Raw genomic sequence first — 25,856 nt, forward strand, 5'->3', positions numbered from 1 at the left:
GACTGATTAAACAGGAGGACCACATTTCCCATCAGACACTTCTCTGTAGTCCTGGCAAAATAACCAACTGATGCTCCACAGTTGAGGTGCCAAACTCATTTTAGCCCGCGAGCCGCACAGATGAAAACAAATTCTTACAGGGGCCAGAGTACTAAATGAATGGCATCAAAAGGGTGCCTTAGCTGGAGGCCTGGGGAACTTTTCGGAGGCTCAGAGTTAAATTATGATTCACGGTGGTAATATTTGATTATAAAACGATTATTGAGGGGTTTTGTTTATTTCCTCAATATCTTTTTTCCTTTCCATATTCTCTAGTAACATATTCAATATTTTGTCGTGTTTATCAACCGTGCAGTCGTAAATAAAAAACAAAAATAGCATATAAACACAAATTGAAATGATTAATTGATTGAAGTATTTACGCTTTTGAATTTTTAAAGAATTTTTTTACCTGATTATGGGAACTTCGCCTTTCATTTTTCATATTTATTTTAGAGAGGAGCTAAAGCTTCTTTAACCAATTGCAGACACTCAGGTGCTATTTTTTAAACAACACGTCCGTGACTTTTATTTTAGGTAAACATCGGAATGAGGCAGGACGGTAGTGGTTAGCGCGTGTTAGCACAGTTTTGTTGTCATGGGATCCAACCTTCCTATGTGGAGTTTGCATGTTCTCCCCTTGCTTGCGTGGGTATCCTCCAGGCACTCCAGTGACCCCTCCCCCCCCGACACACACACACATTCAAAAAACATGCATGATAAGCTAGGATGGGATCCAGCTCCCCTGCGACCCTACTGAGGATAAGCGGCGCAGATGATGGATGGATGGATGGATGGACATCGGAATGGCGGTGCGACGGATGGGTGGTTAGTGAGTAGCCCCATGGTGCGCAGGTTCAGGGTTCAATTCTAGCTACTTGCCTTCCCGTGCAGCGTTTGCATGTTCTTCCCATGCCTGGGTGGGTTTCCTCTAGGCACTCTGGTTTCCTCCCACATTCCAAAAACATGCATGTTCAGTACACTGGCCGGTCCAAATTGTCCCTAAGTGTAAATAAGCGAGTAAGTTGTACATCTCTATGTGCTCTGCTACTGGCTGGCAACCAGTTTAGAGCGTCCCCTGCCCATTACCCGAAGATAGCTGGGATGGGCTCCAGCATCCGGGCAGCCCTGGTGAGGATATGCGGTGCAGAAAAATGGATGGAACATCGGGATGGGCTCCCTATTTGTGCTCCGGTTGATTAATGCTAATCAGCAAATACAGCTAGAGTGGGGGCTTTGCGAGTGGAGCCTGGCTTTGGGTGACATCCAGTCGACATATTTAAACTGCAAGTGATTATTTGCTCATTTAGCTCTTGTGCTTCGCTCGGCATTGTCTCGCAGGACACATAAAATGATGTGGCGGGCAAAATTTGGCAAGTAATGAGTTCAAAACAGATTGTGACGATGGACTGCGGTAATTTCATAAATTAAATGTAAACAAAGTTCGGTGTCGAAAATGTTTGAATTTAACTGTTAACTTAATTGTACCGAACAATATTTTAAATAAATATTTTTCCTGGTTGCCGGTTTGGTTCCATGAGGTGAAATGAAATCCAACTGAAAGGTAGCATTAAAAACATACCAAGGATGGAACGCTGACTGAAGGAGTGAAGTTGTTCTGCAATGGTGTTAAGACTCAGTTGCAAGATAAATCGGTTATTTTGCCTGTTTCCCTTTTCTGTATAAACACTTGGAAGAGACTGTAACTGGGCAGATTAAGCATTTATATCACAGTGACTAATCTAAATGGCCTGGACACATACTCATGCATGCACGATCACACACTATTCTATCTTCCGTTTCCCCACCATCCTTCTTCCTCTCCCGCTCTAGATGTCTTGGAGGTGACGCTCCACCCTCCACTTCGTGCTTTTCAATATTTGTTCGTGTTTGAGTGCAAATGTGGTCACGACTCAGCAACGATCCTGTCTTTAGTTTTGTAATTTTAGCAATAAATGACATGGCTGTCATGGACATTTTGCAGTTTACTTCCAACAATTTGTATTTGACATTAAAACTGCATCGGAGAGACGGCTGTTAACTTGTAATGTGGCAGGCTATCGTTATTCATATTAGGTGGCAGCCATTTTGGCACTTGTTGTTAGGTTTTCATGTCTTCATAGCTGCTCAGGGCAGCCAATAATGAATCAACTTCAGAAAACCGGTGAGCTGTGATTGGTCGTAAGCTGAGCCCTGAGCAATTATTATTAACTTACAAGAGAACGTTCAAAATGAGTAAAATGAGTAAAAACATGTGGATTTGCAGCCTAATTCATGTAGTACACCGTAAAATAACCAGTGCTAATTTAACACTTGTAGGTAAGGACTGTACAGTATGTTTACTGATGTAGTGTTAAAAGTTTTTTCATTAAGTGTTACTTTAACACTGTTTATTTAAAGGTACTCATAATGGTATTTACACTTAAAGAGTAAACGTTTAACACTACTTTAGTGAACATACTGTATGGTACTTATCCACAAGTGTTATATAAAGATTTGCTATTTTACTGTGTATTAATCAGTTGTAGGCTTTTCTTTGCATCTTAAGGGCTTTTGTACAGTCCTCTCCTGTTCTCCTAGCACACTCAATATTGAATCGAGGTCTCCTTGTTCTGAGTGTAGACTAAACTATGAACAGTTTCCCCTTGAGGAAAATTATATATTACATAACATACACAGTTCTACCTTTAAAATTATATGTCATTGTTTAAGTGACATTGTATTTTATATATCACTTTCCAAAAGTAGAAAAAACTCAATAAGCAAAAATAAATCATTATATAAAGGTGCATTCTTTAAATATTCCTAGTGTCATGGCCAGCATGGTCGCCGTGGCAACCGGCTGAAGCAGATCAGCTAATTTGCGTATGTGCTACTTAAGGGTGGGTTGTGGGTTTTGCGGGTGCTGGTTCATTGCATTTTCTGTCTGCATTTCCCGTTCTCTTTTGCTCTGTCCTGTTTTGTTTGAGTCAGAAAAAACCTGTGTTTGCACGTTTTTGTTAAAGCCTGTTTGTTCTGTCTTGTCCCTGAGTTTTGGACGACTTTTATTTTGGTAAATAAAAGTTTTGATCGTCAACGCAATCGAGTTCTCCCTTCCTGCCTCCTGCCTCCGTTCTGGTCCGGTCTCCCTCGCGACAGAATGAGCCAGCCAAGAAATTAACACAGCGGACGATCCCGTCCGACCCCCTTGCCAAGCGACGAGTCAGATCTGTCCGACGCTGATGGCGCCTGCCTCTCCTCGTTTCTGCTTTTTCGGAGGAGGGAGCGAGCTTGCCCCAATCGAGAGCGTCGACCCATCCCGGGGTGCGAGGGTTTTGGGTATTGCCCCGGGAAGATTTGACGCCTGCCTGTTCGACTCTCCTGCCTGCCTGTTCGACTCTCCTGCCTGGCTGTTCGACTCCCCTGCCTGCCTGTTCGACTCCCCTGCCTGCCTGTTCGACTCCCCTGCCTGCTTGTTCGACTCCCCTGCCTGCCTGTTCGATTCCCCTGCCTGCCTTTCCGACTCCCCTGCCCGCCAGTTCGACTCTCCTGCCTGCCAGTCCGACTCCGCTGCCTGCCAGTCCGAGTCTGCTGCCTGCCAGTCCGACTTCGCTGCCTGCCAGTCCGACTCCGCTGCCTGCCAGTCCGACTCCGCTGTTTTGGCGGTTCTGATTCTGCCTGTCCTGTCTTGCCGGCTCTGTTTCGCCTGTCCTGATTCCGACTCTCCTGTTTTCGCCTGTCCTGTTTGCCTGTTCTGATTCTGTCCTGTTTGCCTGTTCTGATCCCGCCTGTTCTGATTCTGCCGATTCTGATTCCGCCGGTTCTGATCCCGTCTGTCCTGTCTTGCCTGTCTGTTCTCGCATGTCCTGTCTTGCCTGTCTGTTTTCGCCTGTCCTGTCTTGCCTGTCTGATTTCGCCTGTCCAGTTTGCCAGCCGGACCCCCCCTGCCGAGCGCCGAGTCCGATCATCCGACGCCGATGGCGCCTGCCTCTCCCCGTTCTTGCGTGTTCGGAGGAGGGAGCGGGGTTGCCCCAATCGAGATCGTCGACCCATTCCGACTCCGCTGCCGATGGCCTGTCCGACCCCCCTGCCAAGCGCTGATTCCGATCCGCCCGACGCCGATGGCGCCTGCCTCTCCCCGTTCCTGCGTGTTCGGAGGAGGGAGCGGGGTTGCCCCAATCGAGAGCGTCGAACCATTCCAGGGTGCGAGGTAATAATTTTTTCTTTTGGGGACCTCAGGAGCTGTCCCTTAAAGGGGGGGCTCTGTCATGGCCAGCATGGTCGCCGTGGCGACCGGCTGGCCCCGCCCCCTGGGCACCAGCTGAAGCAGATCAGCTAATTTGCGTATAAAGTTTCAACTAGCAATAAACCTACTTAAGGGTGGGTTGTGGGTTTTGCGGGTGCTGGCTCATTGCATTTTCTGTCTGCATTTCCTGTTCTGTTTTGCTCTGTCCTGTTTTTTTTGAGTCGGAAGAAACCTGTGTTTGCACGTTTTTGTTAAAGCCTGTTTGTTCTGTCTTGTCCCTGAGTTTTGGACGACTTTTATTTTGGTAAATAAAAGTTTTGATTGTCAACGCAATTGAGTTCTCCCTTCCTGCCTCCGTTCTGGTCCGGTCTCCCTCGTGACACCTAGGTCAAAAAAAAGTATATTATTTCTACATAAAATGAGGCTCGCCGAGAGCGAGCTGACATGGTTGTCTGCCACCTTGCTGCTACGGGTACCCAAAAAAAAAAAAAAAAAACCTAATAAATTGGTTCCGGACTGGTCGTTTGTATTATTCCTTGTGCTTTGTAGCAGGGGTTTTCGGATATACAAAACGATCCAGTGACATCTAACGGTCAAATATTACAGAGACTCTTTTTAAAAACAATCTATATGTTAAAATGCATGACATTCCGGTATAGTTCTGAATTAAAAGTGGTATTAAATATCCCTAATGAAAATAATTCGTTGTTTTCTCGCCAATTGACGCCGGCTTTACTGTTTGTATGAAAAGTCATACTCCTGATCAAAGCATAAGACTAAGTGACACTCATTTTCATCATTCTTGTTAGTTTACATCGAAATATAGATGTTCTTTCTTCTCATGAGACCTCCACCAAACTCCTAAACATCAGAGAGACCCACACCACATGCAAGATTGATGACGAGGTGTGAGAAAATGAAATTGAACCCTACATCCATGTGCATTTGTGATATTTAATAAACAGGCTCAATTTTTCACGCTGAGCGAAAAGCTGGTGCTAGTAAAACGGGCAGGGGGTCAGTTTGTTTTGAAGATCAATCGCAGCCAGGACGGGGGAAGCTGTTCTGGAGACAAGTCGAGCGCCAAAATGTGTGAGTGGGGGTATGAAACAGCTGTCGGAAACACACATCCAAAAAGACAAACACATAAGAGAAAGGGTCTGGCCGCAAACATATCACAAGTGAAACTACGCAACATGGGCATATTTGGATCACGAGCGGCACGAACTCTATTTTATAAGTGGCCACGGTCCACCACGCTTATCTGCTTTTATATTACTTTCAGTAACGCTGTTTAGGACATGCCATAAAATAAGTAGAAGGAAAGTGGGAAAGAGGGGGTTAGAGAGTTTACGCTCGTCGTCACAGTGTTTCGTTAGTGTAGCATGAAAACAGTAAAAGTAAGAAAAGGCTTGTTACAGTCTCAATGCAGAGCCAAACCCCAGAAACGATGAAAATAAAAGAGTTTACACGAGCAAGTCCGAGAAATGCACGTATTTGCACGTGCATCATGAATGAGCTGATTGAGGCTGCAATTATGACTTTAAGCCACATTTTCAAATTCGGCACAGCCCCTTAAAAAAATACAACCTAATGGAACTCACTTCAGCCCCTTGCAGTCAGAGGGCCTGTCCAAATGATACAGTTAAAACTATTTTTGTCCGAGCTTCCAAATAAATGTTTTTTTTTTTCAAGCCACACTGCCAACTAGTGGCCTGACAAATACATGAAATGACATATTGTCACAAAATCATGGTGTCAATTTCTAAAAATGACAAGATTTTAGAGGATGCTGACTCACAGCTTCTTGTGGCAATGTCTAGATGAGGCGACTACAAGATACCATCCAAAATTCCTGCAGACATTCTTCCTCACTATTTGACACAGTGGAGATAATATACAGCAAAAACAAGCACAGCTGTCACACATACTTGCATCTACACACTGCAGTGATTACAGCTGCAGTCGCACAGATTCTGCATACCTAAAGACATCACACATGAATACACGGTGCACTTAGCTATGCCAATGCAATTACAATCTACATAATACATACACTCCACCAGTATTAGCTTGCATTAGTGATTTAAGTGAGTCACTTCAGGTGCAATTTGTATCATTCCCACTGCGTAGAGTGAATGGAATCAATTGTTTGAATTTTGTTTATCTTGGATAATACGTCAGGTGAGAACTGTTTTAAAAATATTAGATGCATTTCGATCAAGACACCCACCCAAGAATGTAGTCCTAAATACCCAAGTCAATGGGGTCGAATGCATTCTCGCGAAATGTTGGCAACATTATCTATTATTGACACAAACTTTTCATGGTTTTTCAGTTAAATCTCGGAAGAACACTTCATAAAGTATTGGAGAGTCATTAAGTTGCTTTTGTGCACTCCAGCTAACAAACGGGGAAAAAAAACAACATTAGCAAAGTAGACCAAGTAAGCATCAACGTGTGCTCACTAATAAAATTTGGATCTCCTCCAAAATATAATGGCTTCTTCTCAAACTATGCCACTGAATGCAATATAGTCTTTTTGGGCTATCCGGTGAATTTAAAAAAATAAAACTACATTCCATAAATTCAGTACGCACGGCAAAACCTACTGTTAAAAATTGTAACAAGAAAATGAGAACGTGAACGTGAAAGTGTGAACAGTAATATGGAGATGAGAACCAGGATTAATTTTACCTGAAATTCTGTAAATTGCCTGACCTCACACAGTGTAGCACGTTCAGCACCATAGGGTACGAGAGGCACTTTACAATTTTCTGGATTGCACCCATTGAATTACCAATGGTTTTACTGGGACCAAATGAGATTTCTTGCTCAAGCGCACTTCAACTTTGCACTAGTGGGCAAAAATTCACTAAACAACACTGCCGTAACCTAAAAAGAGCTGTGCATTAGTCAAAATGTAAATTTTATTGCAATAAGTGTACATTATATTAAAAAAACTGCATTTTCCGCAGTATAGGGCACAGCGGATTATCAAACACACTTCCCAAAAATAGTATAGTTTTGTCATATATATTTTTTTATATATTAGGCGCACTGAACTATAGTGTCATGTTATTAAAACAACAAAGATGGTTATAACTGTTGTGCACTTATACACTTACGGTAATTATAAGGGCAATTATTAATAAGTCGAAAAAAATCGATGACCAAAATTGCTAAACCATGCGTACAGCCGTGAGAGCGCAGAAACATAACCACTGGTTTACCAATGATACAGATGACATCTGAAAAAGGCATTCAATTTTTTCTTATGATCACAATATTTTTTACTCACGGTGACAGAAACAAATGTTAGACAATGGATGAAACAGAAAGTCTTGCTGAAAGATATAAATTAAAGCAGCAAATCATGATGAGTACGAGAGGCACTTTACAATTTTCTGAATTGCACGCATTTCCAATCTTACGTAAACGTATTTTGCAGTATAGAGGGCACACCAGGTTAAAACCCGCGCTTTTAAATATCTGACCAATTTGGGGTTTGCAGGTGCACCTTATAATTCCAGGAAATACGTATATTTATTTGGGCTCGAAATTGTATTTTAAAACCACCTTCAGACAGGAACAGGTCTGAAAAATACAAAACAAAGCACGCTTTGTTCTCCTCAGAGCTTGATTGCTTTCGATCCAGCAGTCAAACCTGTTGTTTCGATCCAAATGCTATCAAAACGCTATCATTTCCTATCAAAACGAAATTGCCTTCCAAGACACTTTTTCTTGTGAATGCATGTGTGTGTGTTGTGGTGCCGTTTGTGAGTCAGCGATGGTCTTTGCCGCCCGAGAGGAAGTACATGCACACAAAAATGTACCCAAAAATGCATAATGCAGACAAAAACACCATCATGAATGCATGCACGAATGCATGCTCATAGAGTTAGTACGCTAAAAAGAGGAAGTGGTCACATGTGAATGTGACAACAAAAATATTCAACATGTGTGGTTATGCGCATGTGTGGTACTAACACAAAGACAGACGGTTGAGCCATCTGCTTCAACAGCAGCAACTTTTTGCTTCCCACCATATTGTTGCTTTTTATTAGTGAAAGGTTTAGATTTCACGTGACTTGTGGTTACCTGTACATGCAGAAGAGCTCTATTGTAGTGCTGCCAAGCCTGAACATTCAAGGATGTAATTCGGGCTTTTTTGTTCGAACAAGCCATAGCATCTATTAACATGTGGATAAGTGTTCATAGTGAGTCAATGAGTCCAATTGGCTGGCTAATGCTAGTTTATAAGAACAAAAACTCCTCATCCAATGAGAGCCTGCTTAGCTTTTGCGTTTTCGTCAGGTACAAGAGCTTCACTGAGGTGGACAGAAGAAGGCTGCAGAGGACAGTGAAAGCAGCACAGCGCATCATTGCCTGCCCTCTTCCCTCCCTGATTGACATCTACTCCACCGATATTTACTACATATAATAATAATAATAATTTCCTTGTATTGTCATTCTGTGTAACAATGTACACAGAACGAAATGTCGATTGCACCTGACCCGTTGTAGCGAGCCGATGCAGCCGCAGCCAACAGAGGGCGCCGCCGACCACTTTTTAAGTCTTAGGAATGACTCGGCCGGGGCGCGAACCACCGACCTCCCAGTCTCAAAGCGGGCGCCTTACCATCTAGGCTACTGAGTGGTATCATTAATAAATTATTATTTTTTTAATTTTTGAGACAAATATCTCTGATCCCGCAAAAATCGAAAGCCTTTTTGATTGAAGCAAAAAGAAGATTTATGCATGAAATATACGCAATTAATATTTCTGATGTTTTCAAGCATTAGAAAATGTTATGGGTGGGGTGCGTTGTTTGAAGTGTCCATAAAAAGTCAAAAGTACAATATTTTCTCTATTGAGTAAGTGTTAACAATGCCCAACTGATTTTAAAGAACACAAACATTTGTTTTCCCACCACACATATCTACTGTTATGGACGTGTAACAATTTATGTAGCGCAAACAGGCTGATTGGGTGGATTGTATCTTCCTGCTCGTCCGAGCCTTTTCTTTTCTCGTCTATTTGTTATTGTGGCATTAAAATGGTGAAAGAAGAAAGAGGCCTATTTCAAGTATAATCCAAATGCCAACCCAAAACCCAAAGAAAGATGAAAAAGAAGAGTTTATACTTGCATGTGCATCATGAACGAGCAGATTAAGGCTGCAATACTGACTTCCAGCCAGGAAATGGCGGCATAGAGTTAAGTAGCTCCAAATTCCATACAGCTCCTTTAAGAATGTTTTGTCAAGTTTGTTCTCCACAGAAAAATATCACTAAAAACAAATATATTCCCTCCCTTATCGTAGTCTATTTTCAAACATTTCTAAAAAAAAGTTCCAAGCAGCCACTTTTGATAGCACTAAAGGGCCACATGCGGCTCTAAAGGTTACTCACTCCCGGCCTAACTTAAAATACAAAACCAAACGGCTTTGTCGTTATAGCACATTTCAGAATTGAGGCATCCCCAATCTGTTACAAATAAACCAAGACACAATAGTCAAAATAACATCACAATGCACAACTACTTGGTCATGCTAGATACAATTTTTTTCTTAACCGGTAAAGTTTATAAAATCACATTTGCTCGCAATTTTTGATTCACTCCTTCTTTTGTAACTTCTCCCAGACTGCTGATGCTAAAGTTAATTTACCGGTCGTTCCGAAGTAAGGCTTCCTCCATTCCACACACTACATAATTCCACTCAGGACAGGTTTGTACGTGTATAAATAAGGGGAAACACAACTGTCTTGTTTTTCTTTTCTTTCTTTTTTTATTAAGTTTCCATAAAGACTTTGAAAACAAGTACGCAAGCAACGCTATTACTTTCACAGGCACTTTGTCGCAACTGTTGACAAATGTGAGATGACACCAACAAGGACATGGACACGTCGCAAACACTTCTGAACTTGTCGCCAAATTGCAGAAAAGCAGCATAATTTGACTTGTTATGGTTGAATTATATCACTTACTAAAGGTTAAGGCGTTATATAAATGGTTTAAAGACAATTCAATATGAAAAGACTTCTTAGAACAGAAGTTAAACCAAAGAAACCAAAGAGTGTTGATCCATTAAGAATCCATAGTTCAAGAACGTAAATAATCTCCCCAGCAAGTACTTTGACAGGGAACAGAAAACGAAGTACGCGCGGCCTCAAATGGTAGCGCCGAAGTGTACACTGAGCAGGCACTTCGACGCGGCGCTGAGATGCATTGCCCAAGTCTGTGTTTCTCAAGTAGAAGTACACATACCTCAGAATATCACTCAAGTTGAGGGAAAAAGTAGTCATCCAAATTAATTCTTTAGTAAAAGTAAGTGCCTGCAGTGCAGATCCTCCACAAAAACAAAAAAAAACTGCGAGAAAGAAACCGGACCAGGTCCAACTTAATTTTTCACATTGTCTGCCCAAAATTCATGCTGGATTCGGGCCCAAGATCTTACCTCTACTATGTTTGGAAAAATGTGTAGGCCTATTCATATTTTATTTTTTTAACTATTTGGAAATATCTTATTGCTGCTAAATGTTATCGCAGTACTTCTCATTGTACTAACATAGGGAGGTATCCAAGCACTAGAATGTTCACTACGCTGTTATCAATGACAAGACAATTCAACTAAACGCATTACAGAAAAATTAGTTGTTATCAGGTTTTTAATGACTGCATAATTTTAGTGTTTCTTCACTTTGATGCTTGCGTGTCACAAACACTGAAGCGCACAAGCTCGCACAAAGAAGTGCTAAATATAGACAGCCATTGTTGAACTCCACACAAGCAGCATACATTGCAGTGTCCTCCTTCCCATAAAAGTCCAGAGATTATTTAGTGCATTTGGGATCAAGTTTACACCCTTCCACCATTTAAAATGAGTTGTTTTATCATAATTATTAGTATTATTTATGTATAATGCACACTTGTGTATAACACGCACCTCTAAACTTTTATTAAATATCGGTAAAACATTGTGTTTCAATTTTTCTCGGTCCAACTTAAGCATTGTAAGTAACAGTTGTGGGCTTTGAGGGCCTGCAAGGCCTTCCTTCGAGCCTAAACATAATCTGAATTATTTGATGGTAATGTTTTGTCCTGTTCTCCCTGTGCTTGCGTGGGTTTCCTCCGGGCACTCAGGTTTCCTCCCACATTCCAAAGACATGCATGTCCGGTTAATTGGCCGCTCAAAATTGTCCCTAGGTGTAAATGAGCGAGCGAATTGTCTGTCCCTGTGTGCCCTGCGACTGGCTGTCAACCAGTTCAGGGTGTCCACTGCCCACTGCCCGGAGATGGCTGGGATGGGCTCCAGCACCCCCGCGACCCTACTGAGGATAAGCGGTGCAGATAATGGATGGATGTTCTGTCCATGAATGCTTATAAATAATTCCAAAGTTTCTGTTAGCTTCCTTTCACTGCTTCTCCCTGGTTGCGCTACTTCCAAATGTGTGCTTTCGATTCAAGGGTTTAACCAATCACATTTCAGTCATTACTTATTGCCAGGCTCAGAAATCTACCCAGAGGTCTTCCCAAAAAATGGCCTTGAGAAACGTCACGGTTTTTATAAACTTTGGGGGCGGTAATTCGCAAAAAGCGTTTGCAAAAACAGCCCTTAGAGCTGCTCAAGGAAATAACACTGTTGTATTAATTTAATAGCAAAAGGTCGGACAACTCTGAAACGAGAAAGCTTTTCGCAAGTGGGAAAAGGTTTTATCCGCCACTTTCAGCCTAGACCCAATCCGAATGGACCTAAGGTGTCTTGTGGAGAGAGAGATGCGGTTGCATTTAATGTTTTGCCATTGTTGTCGGTGATATTTTCATTCCAATCAATCATTGTGCAAATACATTAATTAATTAATTGTTGTTCATTACACATATAAAAATCAATAAACAATTTTAGAAATGAAATGAAATGAAATGAAAATGAAATGTATTATGTACAATAAAACAAGTCCGGATGTAATTATGTCATAAAATAGTAAACTGTTTTCTATGTTTGCTCAGGGAGGCACTTCAGAACTTTTAAAAAATTTAGCCTCAAAGCCACTTCCACTTTCCAACATCAAAATTTGGTAGGCACAGCCATCATCCATGTTTCATCTCGATGCACAAGCACTACTCATGAGATGGGGTTATTTCCGAACGCACCTGCCCTGCACTTTGTGCCACTTAAAACAGAACGGCACATTTGAACACTGTAAATACAGACAGTTGGAAAATTCAACCCTTGAATCCAATTTCACTGCATGACATTTGGTAGGCATGTCTATGTTAAGTGGACCGAAATAAACATTCTTAAAGGGATACCAAAGTATTAAAACATACATAATGTGAAAAACTAGAACATGTTTTTGCATAATACCTATATATATTATATATGTATATATGTATATATGTTTATATAAAATGTCCTAGCAAGCTAGTCACACAATTGGCTTTCATGTTAACTAGGTTTTGAGTGTTTTAAGACAAGTTTTGGTAGTTTATATGGAGAATGCTTAGGCACAGATGGGTGCAGAAATGGTTCAACAAAAAGCGAGCAGCCAAAATGGGGCAAACTGGTAAAAACACACAGATAGCTAACGCAGGCTATACCAGCCGGACATGGCCGGCTAGCTTGCTGCTTAAAATGGCAAACCGGGACCAATTGGCAGAAAACGGGAGGCTAGCTGACAAAAATCATGCAGGAAGCAGCAAGTATAACCACGAGCCAATGACAAACACAAAACCAACCGGGGAAAAAAGACAATGATCACGCCAGGCAAGCCAGCTAGATTACCTTAGCCCAAACAAAACTGGAAGCCTTCGGGATAACCGCACGCTAACGGGGAAGCTATCTGGACAATATTATATTCATTGCAAAACACGTGGCAAAAACAAGGAAAGAAAAGTCACAATCACATACCTATGAGGTGTCAAAGACTAAAAAGGAACACACGCTGTACAAGAGGGCAGATAGACTTACTGGACGCAGCTTGAGATGACGAAAGCATGGAACTCAGACAAAACCGTCAGAAGTGCCCCAGCGACACGGTAAGCAAAGTTCCAATTACTCCAAGCTGATATTAGCGCTATGCACGATAACTACAATCGCTGTCTGTTTTTCAACGGGGCGCGCTATTGTTTTTGTTTTTGTCGTCACCCGGTGACATCACACCTCTAGGGTATATAAGATGAAACTGTTAACTTTGAAAATGAATCCCTCAAGATCCATTGGGTATGGAATATTTGGAAACATATCTGCATGATTTTGGGGAGGAACACTACATATTTTGTGTCTAATTTAAAAAAAAAAGGTCTTTTGTGAGCCCTTTAAGACACCATGTCTGACAAGACAGATAATGTCAGCCATTTTGATTTAAAGCAGCCAAACTGAAGCGTAACCTGAGCAGATGTGCACTTTGGATGCGGCGTCCATAAAAAGACCGAAGGAGACGACTACTTTCAGTTGGAGTAAAATTGCTCATTAACGTTGAATTGAAGATTGTGCCCCGAGAGGGACAAGCCAGCAGAGCACGTCATTGAGGTGTAGTCTTTCATTCGCCCCTTGCCAGATGACCAAATTCAATTTACTTTTTATTACGGGGTGCTTTTATAATTAAATCCAACGACAAACGACTTGAAACAATACATGTCGTTTTTATAGCCCAATAGCAAATATCTTATTGCTATTAATTACTGAACTGCTCCCTAAATCTATAAATAAAGACTAAAGTGGGTTCTCCCGACGTTTCTTTCTTACGCGAGTCGGGAGAGGAAGCATGCATGATGCACACTGTATTTATAGCCGTACAGTTTCCATGACACTCATCCTCACGCCGGCCCTCAGACGCTGCATTCCCAGCCTCCCGAGGGTAGCAACAGTGGAAAGTAGGAAGGAAGGGACGCCATATTTGAAATGGAAGACCAAAGACGGGAGTGAGCAGAGTTTTATCGATGAGTTTGTCCAGGCTGCCGGGATGCCTGAAAGATTCCGCTCAATGAGACTGATACAATAAGATGGAAATATTAATTGCTTGAAATAGAACCATAAACTCCAATCCCCCAAAGACAAAAAGAATAAACATAATAAAATATAGGAAAAAGTAATAAACTAATATTGCGGTAAGGACGAGCAATATACCGCAAAAAGGAAGTAAATCTGGGTGATTACAATTTAAATCAATTATCAAACAAAAATTATAAGCAGAATTATTTAATTCTTGTTGGGGAAATTAATTAAAGATATGAGAAATTCCGGTTTCTTAATCAAATTTACAAATTTACCTCGTATGAAAAGGGACCACTGTACCTTATTTTCACGACTAACTACTAGGTATATTCGGGAATATCCCAGTTTGGTCTAGATCAGGGGATGGTGTCATAAGAGACGGCTCAGCTAAAAAGTCTCTGTAGTGCGAAGTGGAAGGAGAAGAGGACGACGAGGTGAGCGGAGAAGATGAGGTAAAATTTTGGACTATTTGATAAAGTTTCAGGAGCGAGCAGAGAGAGTGGGAAAGGTGAGATGGCACAACATTCATTTGGACAGGTAACTTAAAATTTGTTTTACCTGGTTATATCAGTATCAGAAATTATTTTCCCCCCATTTTATTAACACTCCACTTATTGAAACATAAATATTTTGTTTGTTTGTTGTACATGATTCAATTGTTTGTTTGTTTGTACATGATTCAGATTGAATCGTTTCTTGTACATGATTCAATTGTTTGTTTGTTTGTACATGATTCAAATTGAATCGTTTCTCCGGCGCCGTCACGAATGGCAGCCACTCCAGCAGCTCCCGTGTTATTTTCCATTGTTCTCAGTTATTTTCGATTGTTCTCAGCTTAGGGATGCTGCTGGAAAAGTGAATTTCCCTTCGGGGATGAATAAAGTATCTATCTATCTATCTATCTATCTATCTAATTGTACTACAGTGATGGTAAGGGGTGCAATAAACCACACTGGTCTGCATAATGCGCATACTTGTTCTTGATGGCGGTCTTTCATATGTAACCAATACACAAAAACACACACTTCACACTAAAACACTAACACACAATACAGTCGTGAATATACGGTTAATAGTTAGCGTCTTTTATTAACGTAAACCATCCTCATCCTGAATTACGAGACTTCTTGAGAAGCCTTTAGCAACAGCTTTAAGTGATTAAAATGAAACACTCCCTCATTCGAACTCCTGTTGATTTGCGGATTTCGCAAATTTTCAAATCGTGGATTTTTTTAAATGGGTGTTAAAATGGCTAGTAGAGCTAAATTGGAAACAGGTAGTTGTGTTAGCAACAAATGTAGTATGTTGCTGTCTGATCAGTTGTCTGAAAACAGATGTAACCAGTGGTATGAATTTATATTTTAAGGCGGTCATTAAAGCTGCACGATTAACAGAAATCTAATCGATATGACGTAGTGCATTGTGTAATCGCAAGACGCTGTGTTTTTTTTTCTAAGATTTATACTAAAGCTTGCCAGAAGAGGTCACTGTTTTCTTATCGTAAAAATATGTCAATATGATTAACCCTTGTGTTGTTCTCATTTCAAGGACAATTTTTGTACTTGTTTATAAAGCTTACATGGAAATGTGAATGAAAACAACACGTATTTTAATGTTGGGACCAATCTAGGAAAATACATACAATTTAAAGTTAAATAAAACATATTTCAAGGTGATTTTTTTTAACAACACACTGATGGGTCATTTTGACCCGAGGACAACAGGAGGGTTAAGTACTCACACACACAAAAAAAAACTAGACCAGAGAATGACCTTTTTCTTAAATATCAAAGATCGCCTCAACGCTAATTAAGAATGATTTGGAAGTATTTCACCCATTGTTAAGCAACAGTAGTTCAGGAGGTAAAGCGCTTGTCCTGAGATCAAGAGGTCACAGATTCGATTCCCGGCTCTTCCGTGTTGTATGTCAAAGTGTCCTTGGGCAAGACACTGAATCCCTAATGCCCCTGATAAGCAGGTAGTTTCCTTGCATGGCTGACACTCCTACCGGTGTGTGTGAATAGGTAAGTGTGAAGCACATTGTAAAGCGCTTTGGGAGGTCTTCATTGACTGAAAAGCGCTATATAAATGCAGACCATACATTCATTTATTTTATCTTATCAAGCTATGCTCCAGGTAGGAGCTCTGGACCTAACGATCAGCCCCAATGAAACAATTCAAAGAACTGTGATAATTCCATGTGTCTTGTTGTGCTCCCCATTTATAGGAACACATGGAGGTGCACCATTCCCTGATGTCTTTTATCCAGAGAAAATAGAAAAAACAATTAGTTAACTTCGCAGAAGAGTACAGTGGCTGACCTTTTTATACCAAAGAGGAGGGAGATAAGGCTGGTGCAAGAAATCTTTTCCGTGTTTTGTTTTTTATAATCATAACTCATCATGGACATTGCCAGATTAATTGGCTAAGTGATTGTCGCATGATAATCTGGCGGAAGATTATTCAACTGTTAAATAGTTCTCTAAAGAACCGTTGGAAAGCACTTTTCTCTGGCGTAATTTTTGTCACCCGTACCATGAGAAGCACACAGGTCTGTTGTAGGGGGAGGAGAGTTGTGGGTGGGAAGGGAGCTTCTTTTGGATGGTTCAGGTCATTTGAGGACCGAGTTTCTTTTTTTCCTGCTAGGAAGAAGACAATTCACAGATCTGAACAAGAGATAATTGATAGTGTCACTAGTGTGATCTTGTGTGTTAGTGTATCTGCGAGTGAGAATGTGTGCACGTGTGATTGTGCAATCCTCAGTCTCCACGGAGATGCAGCAGGCCGGGAAGCAGCCAACATGGTGGGCGCCTGTGCATTGCAAATCTCTGCATGTGTTTGTGTATGCATGTGAGGGGAAATTAAAGTAGTATTTGCATGAAAAGACATACATTTTACTTCATACCTTCCAATATTTTTCGCACTATACACATAACCTGGATTAGTTAACTGAAAGACTGCCTGCCACATTCTATGCTTCAATCCTTTAAAATCTATTTAAAGGGACTGTGTGTGCTATTGGACGACTAGATGTTGCTGTATCGTGTATTGCAAATGAAATGAGAGTTAAAGGATCAAGAGAGAATACAAACTATGGAGACTATGGGACAACAGATACACATTTTACATTAGGGCTGCAATGAATAGTTTTTTTCAATAATAAATCAATATAATGTTGTATCATTTTATTTTAAAGGACCACTGTTTATTATTTGACCACTAAACGTCGCTGTATAATGTAGTGCAACCAAAAAGCACGAGGAAGAATACAAACTTCAGAGACTCATAGTGCCCAAAACGCATTTCAATTTCAATTTTCCAATCTTGCCTTTTTGAGGTTTTTGAGTAACCATAGCAGCAAGATGGCGGACAATGCTGTCAGCTCCATTTAGGTCAATCACATGCGATGTAAAATACCGTAAATTCCGGACCATAGAGCGCACCTGATTATAAGCCGCACCCGCCACATTTTAAGAAGAATACCGATTTTGTACATACACAAGCCGCACCTGTATATAAGCCGCATGTGCCCACATTTAAACATGTAACACAAACACAAAATTAACCCAAACCCGACTTCGAGTCCTGCGATTGAAACTAAGGGGGGGTGGGGGGGTTGGGGGGGGGGTTAAAGGTTATTTTTCTATCTTCGTTATTCAGTATCCATTATCTGATATCAGTCAGTTCATAATACGCTACAAAGCCTAGGAGCCGGGACACTTACACTCAGCCAAAAGGCCAAGCTAAGGTCCTAGCCCTAAAGCCTTGATGGGGGGGTTTGGGTCCATTATCCGTTATCGGTCAGTTCATAATACGCTACAAAGCCTAGGAGCCGGGACACTTACCCTCAGCCAAAAGGCCAAGCTAAGGTCCTAGCCCTAAAGCCTTGCTGCGATCATTGCAAATGCACCGTTCCCGGAGGTACTGCAATACCGGGCCGATGCGTGGAGTGGACAGAGCAAGCTCTTATTCCATCTCCGGGTTGCAAAAATCAAAGATCATGGGGCCTGCTTTTGTGTCTGTCGGAATGCACCGCACTGGCACATTACCACTAGAGCACCAACAAGGTCGTAACTTCTAGATTTACTTTATCGATCCGTACCGATACATTTGGGTTCTCATAATCGGCCTCGATGCCCTTCATTAAAGTCCACAGTCCAAAAATCACGGTTGGCAAAATGAACGGAAAATGATACCGGTACTTAAGGTTTGATGCAGACCTGCAGAGTCCAGGTCCCGTTGAAAGTAATCCAAGGAAAAAAGTGTATATTTTCAAAGGTAAGGGTGAGGAAAATATTTTAGATGAACACATTTATTTACGGTGAATGTTAAGTTCTCGGTGTAGGAGTATTTTAAAAGATGCATGTTTATATATTTCATGTAATTTAATTTAATTTGATTATTTGATTCAATACTGTTTTTTTTTTATTTAATTACGTTTTTCACCATTAGGAGGCGCTAAAATACACACACTGTCCTTGAACGGAGATATGAACAAAACCTTGTTCTTCACAAATTTGTATTGGTCTATACTGGCTGTGTGATAAAACACAATATAGAAAAACCCAAGCCAAACAAAGATCGTTTCAGTCAAAAAAAGTCATAATAATAAAAATAATGAAAATATTTTTTCATATTCGTATACAATATTTTTCAATATTTTCAGCTCACTTTACACATAAAAGAGTTCAGTTAAAAATGTATAGAATAATCAAAATAACTTTGCTAATTATAAATTATGAAGTTGAATTATAATTATTATTTTCATTTTTACATTTGTTTTTTATATATATTTTTATTTTTTAAAAATCCAATATTTTTCATTTGCTCTTCATTTCAGGAAGTTAAATTACAAACAGAAAAGCAGAATAGAATTGAATACTCTTTATTGTCACTAAGAACAACGTGGTGAACATTGTTTGTAACGAGATTGAACATCGCACTCCAGGATAAACAAAATAAACATGTAATAAAGATAAAGTGATTAGAAGGGAAAAATGAAAAGAATGTCAGTATAAAAAGGCAAACATATTTACAAAGTAGTGCTTGGATACTGGCCCAATTTATATAGTAATAAATAAATAAAACTCAAAATATGCAACATTGTTTTTCTACAGAATTATTTTTGTGGTTTTCATTGAACAAAGATTCACAAAAATAATCCCTTTTTTAACAATGCCAAGAAGGCGATGACTAAAAATGTCTCAGCTTTATAAAACATGTGAGCCGTCATTGGTCAGTTTCAGAGCCCCGTGCAACAGTGGACAAGTGGTAAAATAGCTGCACCCCTGGGTGCAATGAAAAAGGATGGATATTGCAGCCAAACTCATTCTGCATTAATCAAAGGGCCGTGTTTAGACAAGTAGTTATGATAATGGCTTGACTTCCTCTTTTGGGAATGTTTGTAATTGTAGTGTTATTGTAATGTAATTGAATCAAAAAAAAAAAGGGATAACAGATTCCAGCGAGCATTGTGGCCATTGTTTTTGACAAATGTTTCAAGCATGAATACTAGTCGCAAACATGGGTACCAAGTTAATTGCATAACTGGTTTACCCTCTTTTTGATAGTGGTCACATGAAAATGAGATTTCATAGAATGCCAGTTCATTACTGTGACTATTATTGCGCACTGTTGTTTGTTGGTTTGACTATAACATCATTGTTCCTGTCCCCCAATTATGTTGCTGTTCTTTGATTTTCACACCCTTTAGAGCAGATCTACTTTTGTAACTTATGATATTATGAAATGTTATAAAAAGTATCAGCTCAGGAGAGTTCCTTAGAAGGGGTTGGAGTTTCTTGTCTGAAGAATTCTTTCCCCCTCCTCCTTACAAATTCAAAGTCCGCTGATGTATTTCCTCTTTATTTTGAGAGTAATGTATACTTAAGTTTAAACATATCAAGTACTATAAAAAACAATTGTCCTTCAATAGCCAACTGTTGCGTCTACCGTCCAAAAACGGCCAAGTACTAATTAACCAGTGACCGTTGAAGCTCTCTACCTCTTTGTGACACACAGACACACACGGGCACAGCAATTTTTTCATAATGGACTATGCAACTTCTCAAATGAAACAACTTGTGTGTCCTTTTTGTTGTCTAAGAACCTTTGATCCAGTTTCACCACACCAGAACTTTGTCCTCTGGTAAAACACTCACATAGCTGCACACAATCGCAAGCGAAACAATCTGCTGTCTGCAGTGGAAGGCTAACATCTTTAAACCCAAGAGACAAAACCAAGTTTAACAGAAGTCACCTTTAAAACATTGGACGGAGGCTTTTGGTAGCTTCATTCGACAGTATTAGCCAAATATTAATGGGTCTTAAATGGTTGTGGATTATTAGTAGTTTAGCTTTGTGGTAATATTCATGACAGTTACTGTACAGTTAAAGTATACATGGCTTCAAATGTAATTAAATTGATTCATATATTTCCTATTTTAAATGTATATGATGAAAATATTAATTTTAACTACTTAACTACTGCACTATAATAAACCACCACATTAATTGGCTTGTTATCACCCGCAAGCAAAGCAGGAGTAGTGATAAAGTTTTCATACGTAATCGATGTATGTATATCTGTTTGTGTGTTTTTCCACCCATGAAAAGATGGGAGTTTAGATATGACCACCATCTTTCACATGCAGTCAGGTCGTTTACCCTACATGCCTGAAAGAAAATGTTTGACTCAGCACTTGTGATTTTCTTGACTCAGCATTTTCTCAGAAAGATGCTCCACTCTTACAGACCAGAACAATATTGAATATAAACTCCACCATCTTTCGCAGCCAGTCAGGTAGGTTACCCCAGATGTGAAAACAGCCAACAACAGCTTTCCTAGCAATACATTCTACACTCCCAGGCCAGAACAAGCTTGGTCTGGACTCAGTCTTATTCATCGGGTTTTCCATTCTCGTGTGCCGGTGACCCTGCCAAAAAGGGAAATGCCATCCAAAAATGGTTTCACTTCTAAAGGTGGGGGATGCTCTAATGCAGGGGTGGCCAACCCGGTCCTCAAGAGCCGCATGTCCTGCATGTTTTTGGAGTTTCTCTGTTCAAATACAGGTGATCCCAATCACCTGGGTCATTATCAAGCTCCCGCACAGCTTGCAAACAATCTTAAAATTTGCATCACCTGAGAAACCTCCAAAACATGCAGGACATGTGGCTCTTGAGGACCGGGTTGGCCACCCCTGCTAATGGCAAACAGCTATTCTGGTTTGGTGGCAAGCAGATAGCATAATTGCTGTTAACTGTGACATAAGGGGAGGCAGGGGAGGTAGTGCCTCACCTGTCATTATGTAAATATATAATAAAAAAAATACATGAAAAGGTTACAATTATTTAGCATTGAAGTATTTTATAATTGAACTTCAAAACTTGGGGATTTTCTCTGAGAAAATCATTGATTTTTCACATTATATTATGAATATTATTCATACAATTAGTAATGAAACGTAGTGAAACGTAATACTTTGCCAAGCGCCTGAAATTGCACAGTGAGGCACGCAACTCTCTTGCCTGATGGTAGTGATAGTGAAAACAAGAATTCGGATTTGGAGCACAACTCAACACCATACAATGGAATTAGTGATAGTACTAGCAAGCTAAAATCTAGTCAAGCAATCCAGTATTTTCTTTTCTCATTACATAAGACTTTTTTTTACAGTGGAGGATTACTTATTTATTGATGTTTTCATTAAAAAAGAGAAACAAATGCATTTATAGATTAAGGTAAGACAATAAATTGCCTGTATCTATGCTACTGTTTATATATAGCTTTCTTGGTCCTCAACCAAATGATGAAAAAGATGAGCGTCATTTATTTGTCAATCTGACTGTGCCTCACACAAACCTCACCGCATGTCACTGGATGCGTTAGTTTGTTTACCGCATAACTAAGTGGATTTAAAAATAATAGCGTCCGTGTCTAAGATGTAAAAAACCATGCCTCAAAGCGAGGCGGCAAGCCAAAAATAAACTCAAGAGGACATGTTAGCTGCATCTCACAAGGTCAGATTAAAGATAAAATTGTGGACCGCGTGCCTGTTCTGTCATCTATTTTTGCTGGCGGGCTGAAATAGAATGGACTTTAGCAATTAACACACACGCTTAACACATGTACGCACACACACGTTCATATACAGTACACGTCTATTAATACGTACACAAGTGTGAGCAGACGCAGCCCTGTCCATCCATCACTGTCACAGTCACACAGAAAATCTTAACACCACAACACACAGGAAAACAAAGGTTAGACGTGTCAATCAACGCCAAATTGTCCCAACAAGTCCAAGTGACCCACAAAGAATGCCCTTATGTGAACTTCAACTCAAAGACCTCTCAAAGATGAACAAATGTCAATATTAACTTCAGTAGTTGTGTTTTAGGTTTGACTGACAAAAAACATTTTTGGCTAGGTTCACACTGCAGAGAAATCAGTTTTTTCTTTGCACGGATACGACCTGTATAAAATCTGTTTAAGTACGTCTGAACATATCAATTTTTTTCACACAAGACTGCGTGAAGGTAAGATTTGACGGGTATACAATCTTAGTGACTCCTCCCTGCAACAGCCCCATTCGTTCCAAAGTAGAACGCACTTTTAGCATTTTGGTTACTTAACACATTTTCATCGTGCATTTTGTTCTGCATTCTGATTGGCTAAACAGTCACCCCACCCTTTTTCTGCCTGTGTCTGTCTGTCCGTCAATAACGTTGTGGTCGAGCTGTACTCGTAGCTAAAACAGATTGACGAACCTACATTACAGACACACAGATCATTTTTAGTTTCCAGTTTCTTTAAGCCATCATGTCAACAAAACGCTCTGGACCCACAAAAGCACCAAAAGGCAAAGAAAGATGCTTTCGCGACAAAGTTGGACTTCCCACATGCTAAAGAAAGGTAAAATAATTTTGATTCCATAGTTTTGTTTTCCTAATAAAGTCCACATTATGGCAACAAAATACCATCTAAAGTAAAAAGTAATTTTCACTGCTTTTAAGTAATTGGTAGAGCAATAAAGCAGGAAAATAATTTTTCTAACTATATTTTGACAGTACTTCGTTAAGCAAATGCTTGAGCTAGTAAATAGGGTTTGTTTTTTTTGTTTCAATGTACAAGAGAATATTTCATTAATAAGTAAATAAAGATTTCTACTTTGTGGATTTTGACAATCAAAAGTCTTTTTTGGACCACAAACCCTGGAGATTGTGAGGTGTTACTGTACCTTTAAAAAAGTGTCATAACCAGTTTTAGAAAATACCACATTTTGTTTCACATAAAAATATATGTGCATTGTTGTTATTATTATCCATCCATCCATTATCTGCACTGCTTATCCTCAGTAGGGTCGCAGGGTGCAACATTCCATCTCAGGAATCTACGGGCAGTGGGCAGGGCACACCCAAAACTGGTTGCTAAACTCACCAGCTCATTCACACCTAGGGCCAATTTGGAACGGCCAATTAATCCAACATGCACATTTTTGGAATGTGGGAGGAAACCGGAGTGCCCGGAGGAAACATACGCAAGCACAGGGAGAGCATGCAAACTCCGCACAGGAAGGCTGGTAGCAGAATTTGATCCGATGACCTAAGAACTGTGCCGCGGACGCGCTAACCCCTCAGCTGCCTGTCGCCTTGTTATCATTATTAACTCGCTATTTGAATGGGTCGTATAGAAATATACCAAGAACCTTTACCATATGAAATTCGGTGGAGAGTCTATCAAGAATACGCCACAAATATGTTTTGAAAAGTGTCATGACATTTCCTGAATTCATTCAAATTATTTTTCTGCACTGGGGGGAAAACAATTGTTGTCTTGGCAGATTATTTTACCCATTTTAAAATATTTTTTGCCCAATTTATTTATTTTTTGCTCGTAATTTATTGTCGTCTTTGTCCATAATGAAAATGTTTTCTGCATGGTGATGCTCCAGAGGGAAAATATTCCAAAATATGAATAATAACATTAAAACGGGTCAAAATGATCTAAAAAGGGGAATATTTTGTACTTTATTATTTTATCATTTATTGCAGCTTGGTCATCCTGAAAGTTGGATTATCTCTTCTGTCGCCCCTTCTCAAAGTTTGTTATTTTCCACATACTGGGGTTTTTGAGTTTTCCACTGCAGCATTTAGATAACGGGATGTTAAAATAGTGGCCTCTGCAGTCCTTTGAAACTTCTTGTAATTAAGTGCTATACAAATACAGGGTTCCTACAGCTTAAGGCAGGTTAAATTCAAGACTTTTTAAGACTTTTTAATGCCTTTTGAAATCAGATTTAGGGCCAAGTCGACAACAAAAAACCTACAATTGAAACAAACAAAACAAAAAAACAAATATATATCGTGCCTCGTATACATTACCAGGCACAGCTTTAAGCCATGACAAAAAAACATCTGTAAGACAGTCACTTCTCATTATGTTTAAAGATTTCCCATGGGCGAAAGTTGCTATGGGTATTGTGGGTAGACCTAAGACATGTGTTCGCTCTGAAAAGCCTGACTGAAACCACATCACCGTTTTGATAGTCCCTTTTTTGTGGTCACGCCATGTTGCCACGAAAGTAAATAGGGGCAGTAGCTCAGGAGGTAGAGCGCTCGTCTTGGGATCAAGTGATCCCAGTTCGAATCCCGGCTTGTCCGTGTTACATGTTGAAGTGTCCTTGGGTAAGACACTGAACCCCTAATACCCCCAATAAGCAGGTTAGCGTCTTACATGGCTGCAATACAAGGCCGCTATTGGCGCTTTGGGAAGTCATTGACTTGAAAAGCGCTATATAAATGCAGATCATTTCATTTCATTTAAATAGGTGATTTATCCCCCCCCAAAAAAGGGACTTAAGACATTTGAATGCCTATCAAGGCCTTATTTTTAGAATAATTAATTCAATGCCTTTTAAGACTATTCAAGGATCCGTGGGAACCCTGTAACGATTGTGCTGCCAACTTTACACCCCAAGCAACAGAGAACGACAAGCAGAAACTCAAGTCGAGGTTTTATGTTTGATGACCAAACATCAAACCCTCAACTCCTAACTCAGCTTCACAAGGTCAAGCCCTCACTGAATATGATCAGTGTGTGTGTGTGTGTGTTTGCCTGTTTAAGTGTGTATACAGGTCAGAATCCATGCAGGCTAATGTTAAACTTGACCTACGCTTACATGTTAACCGCAGGTCACGATAGGGTCGTGCTTTTCGTTTTGCTGCTCTTAACTCGAAAGGCAATGCACCCACAAAACTCAAAACAATTCCCCATCAAACATCAACACACGCCATGGATTATTAACACACTATCTCTCACATGACTACACACAAACACACACTACTATACATACTGACCCACAGGACGCAACCAATCACCCGACTCAAGGCTAACACACCCTGCAGTCCTGACACATTTCAGCAGCCTGTCACATACAAGGGCGGCAAACAAACCCACTAAAGTGTGCACGTGCACGGACTACTTACATACACATGAAGGTGCTAACAAATGCATCATTATTAACACACATAAATACAGGAGAGAGGCCGGAGTAATCAACAACTGTGTCCTTGAAGCATGAGGGATGCCGTGCTT

The 25,856-nt window shown here is 40.2% G+C and overlaps 1 protein-coding gene and 1 pseudogene across 2 annotated transcripts in view; both read right to left on the reverse strand.

Moving 5' to 3' along the window:
- ppargc1b (peroxisome proliferator-activated receptor gamma, coactivator 1 beta) overlaps nucleotides 1-25,856 on the reverse strand; it is a 110,588-nt gene that overhangs the window by 46,923 nt on the left and 37,809 nt on the right. The gene's annotated exons all lie outside the window — the stretch shown is intronic.
- Nucleotides 18,167-18,256, reverse strand: LOC148359324 (U2 spliceosomal RNA; annotated as a pseudogene).

Source organism: Urocampus carinirostris, chromosome 9 (assembly GCF_059441175.1).
Source record: "Urocampus carinirostris isolate Australia breed hairy pipefish chromosome 9, RoL_Ucar_1.0, whole genome shotgun sequence".
Lineage (NCBI taxonomy): Eukaryota > Metazoa > Chordata > Actinopteri > Syngnathiformes > Syngnathidae > Urocampus > Urocampus carinirostris.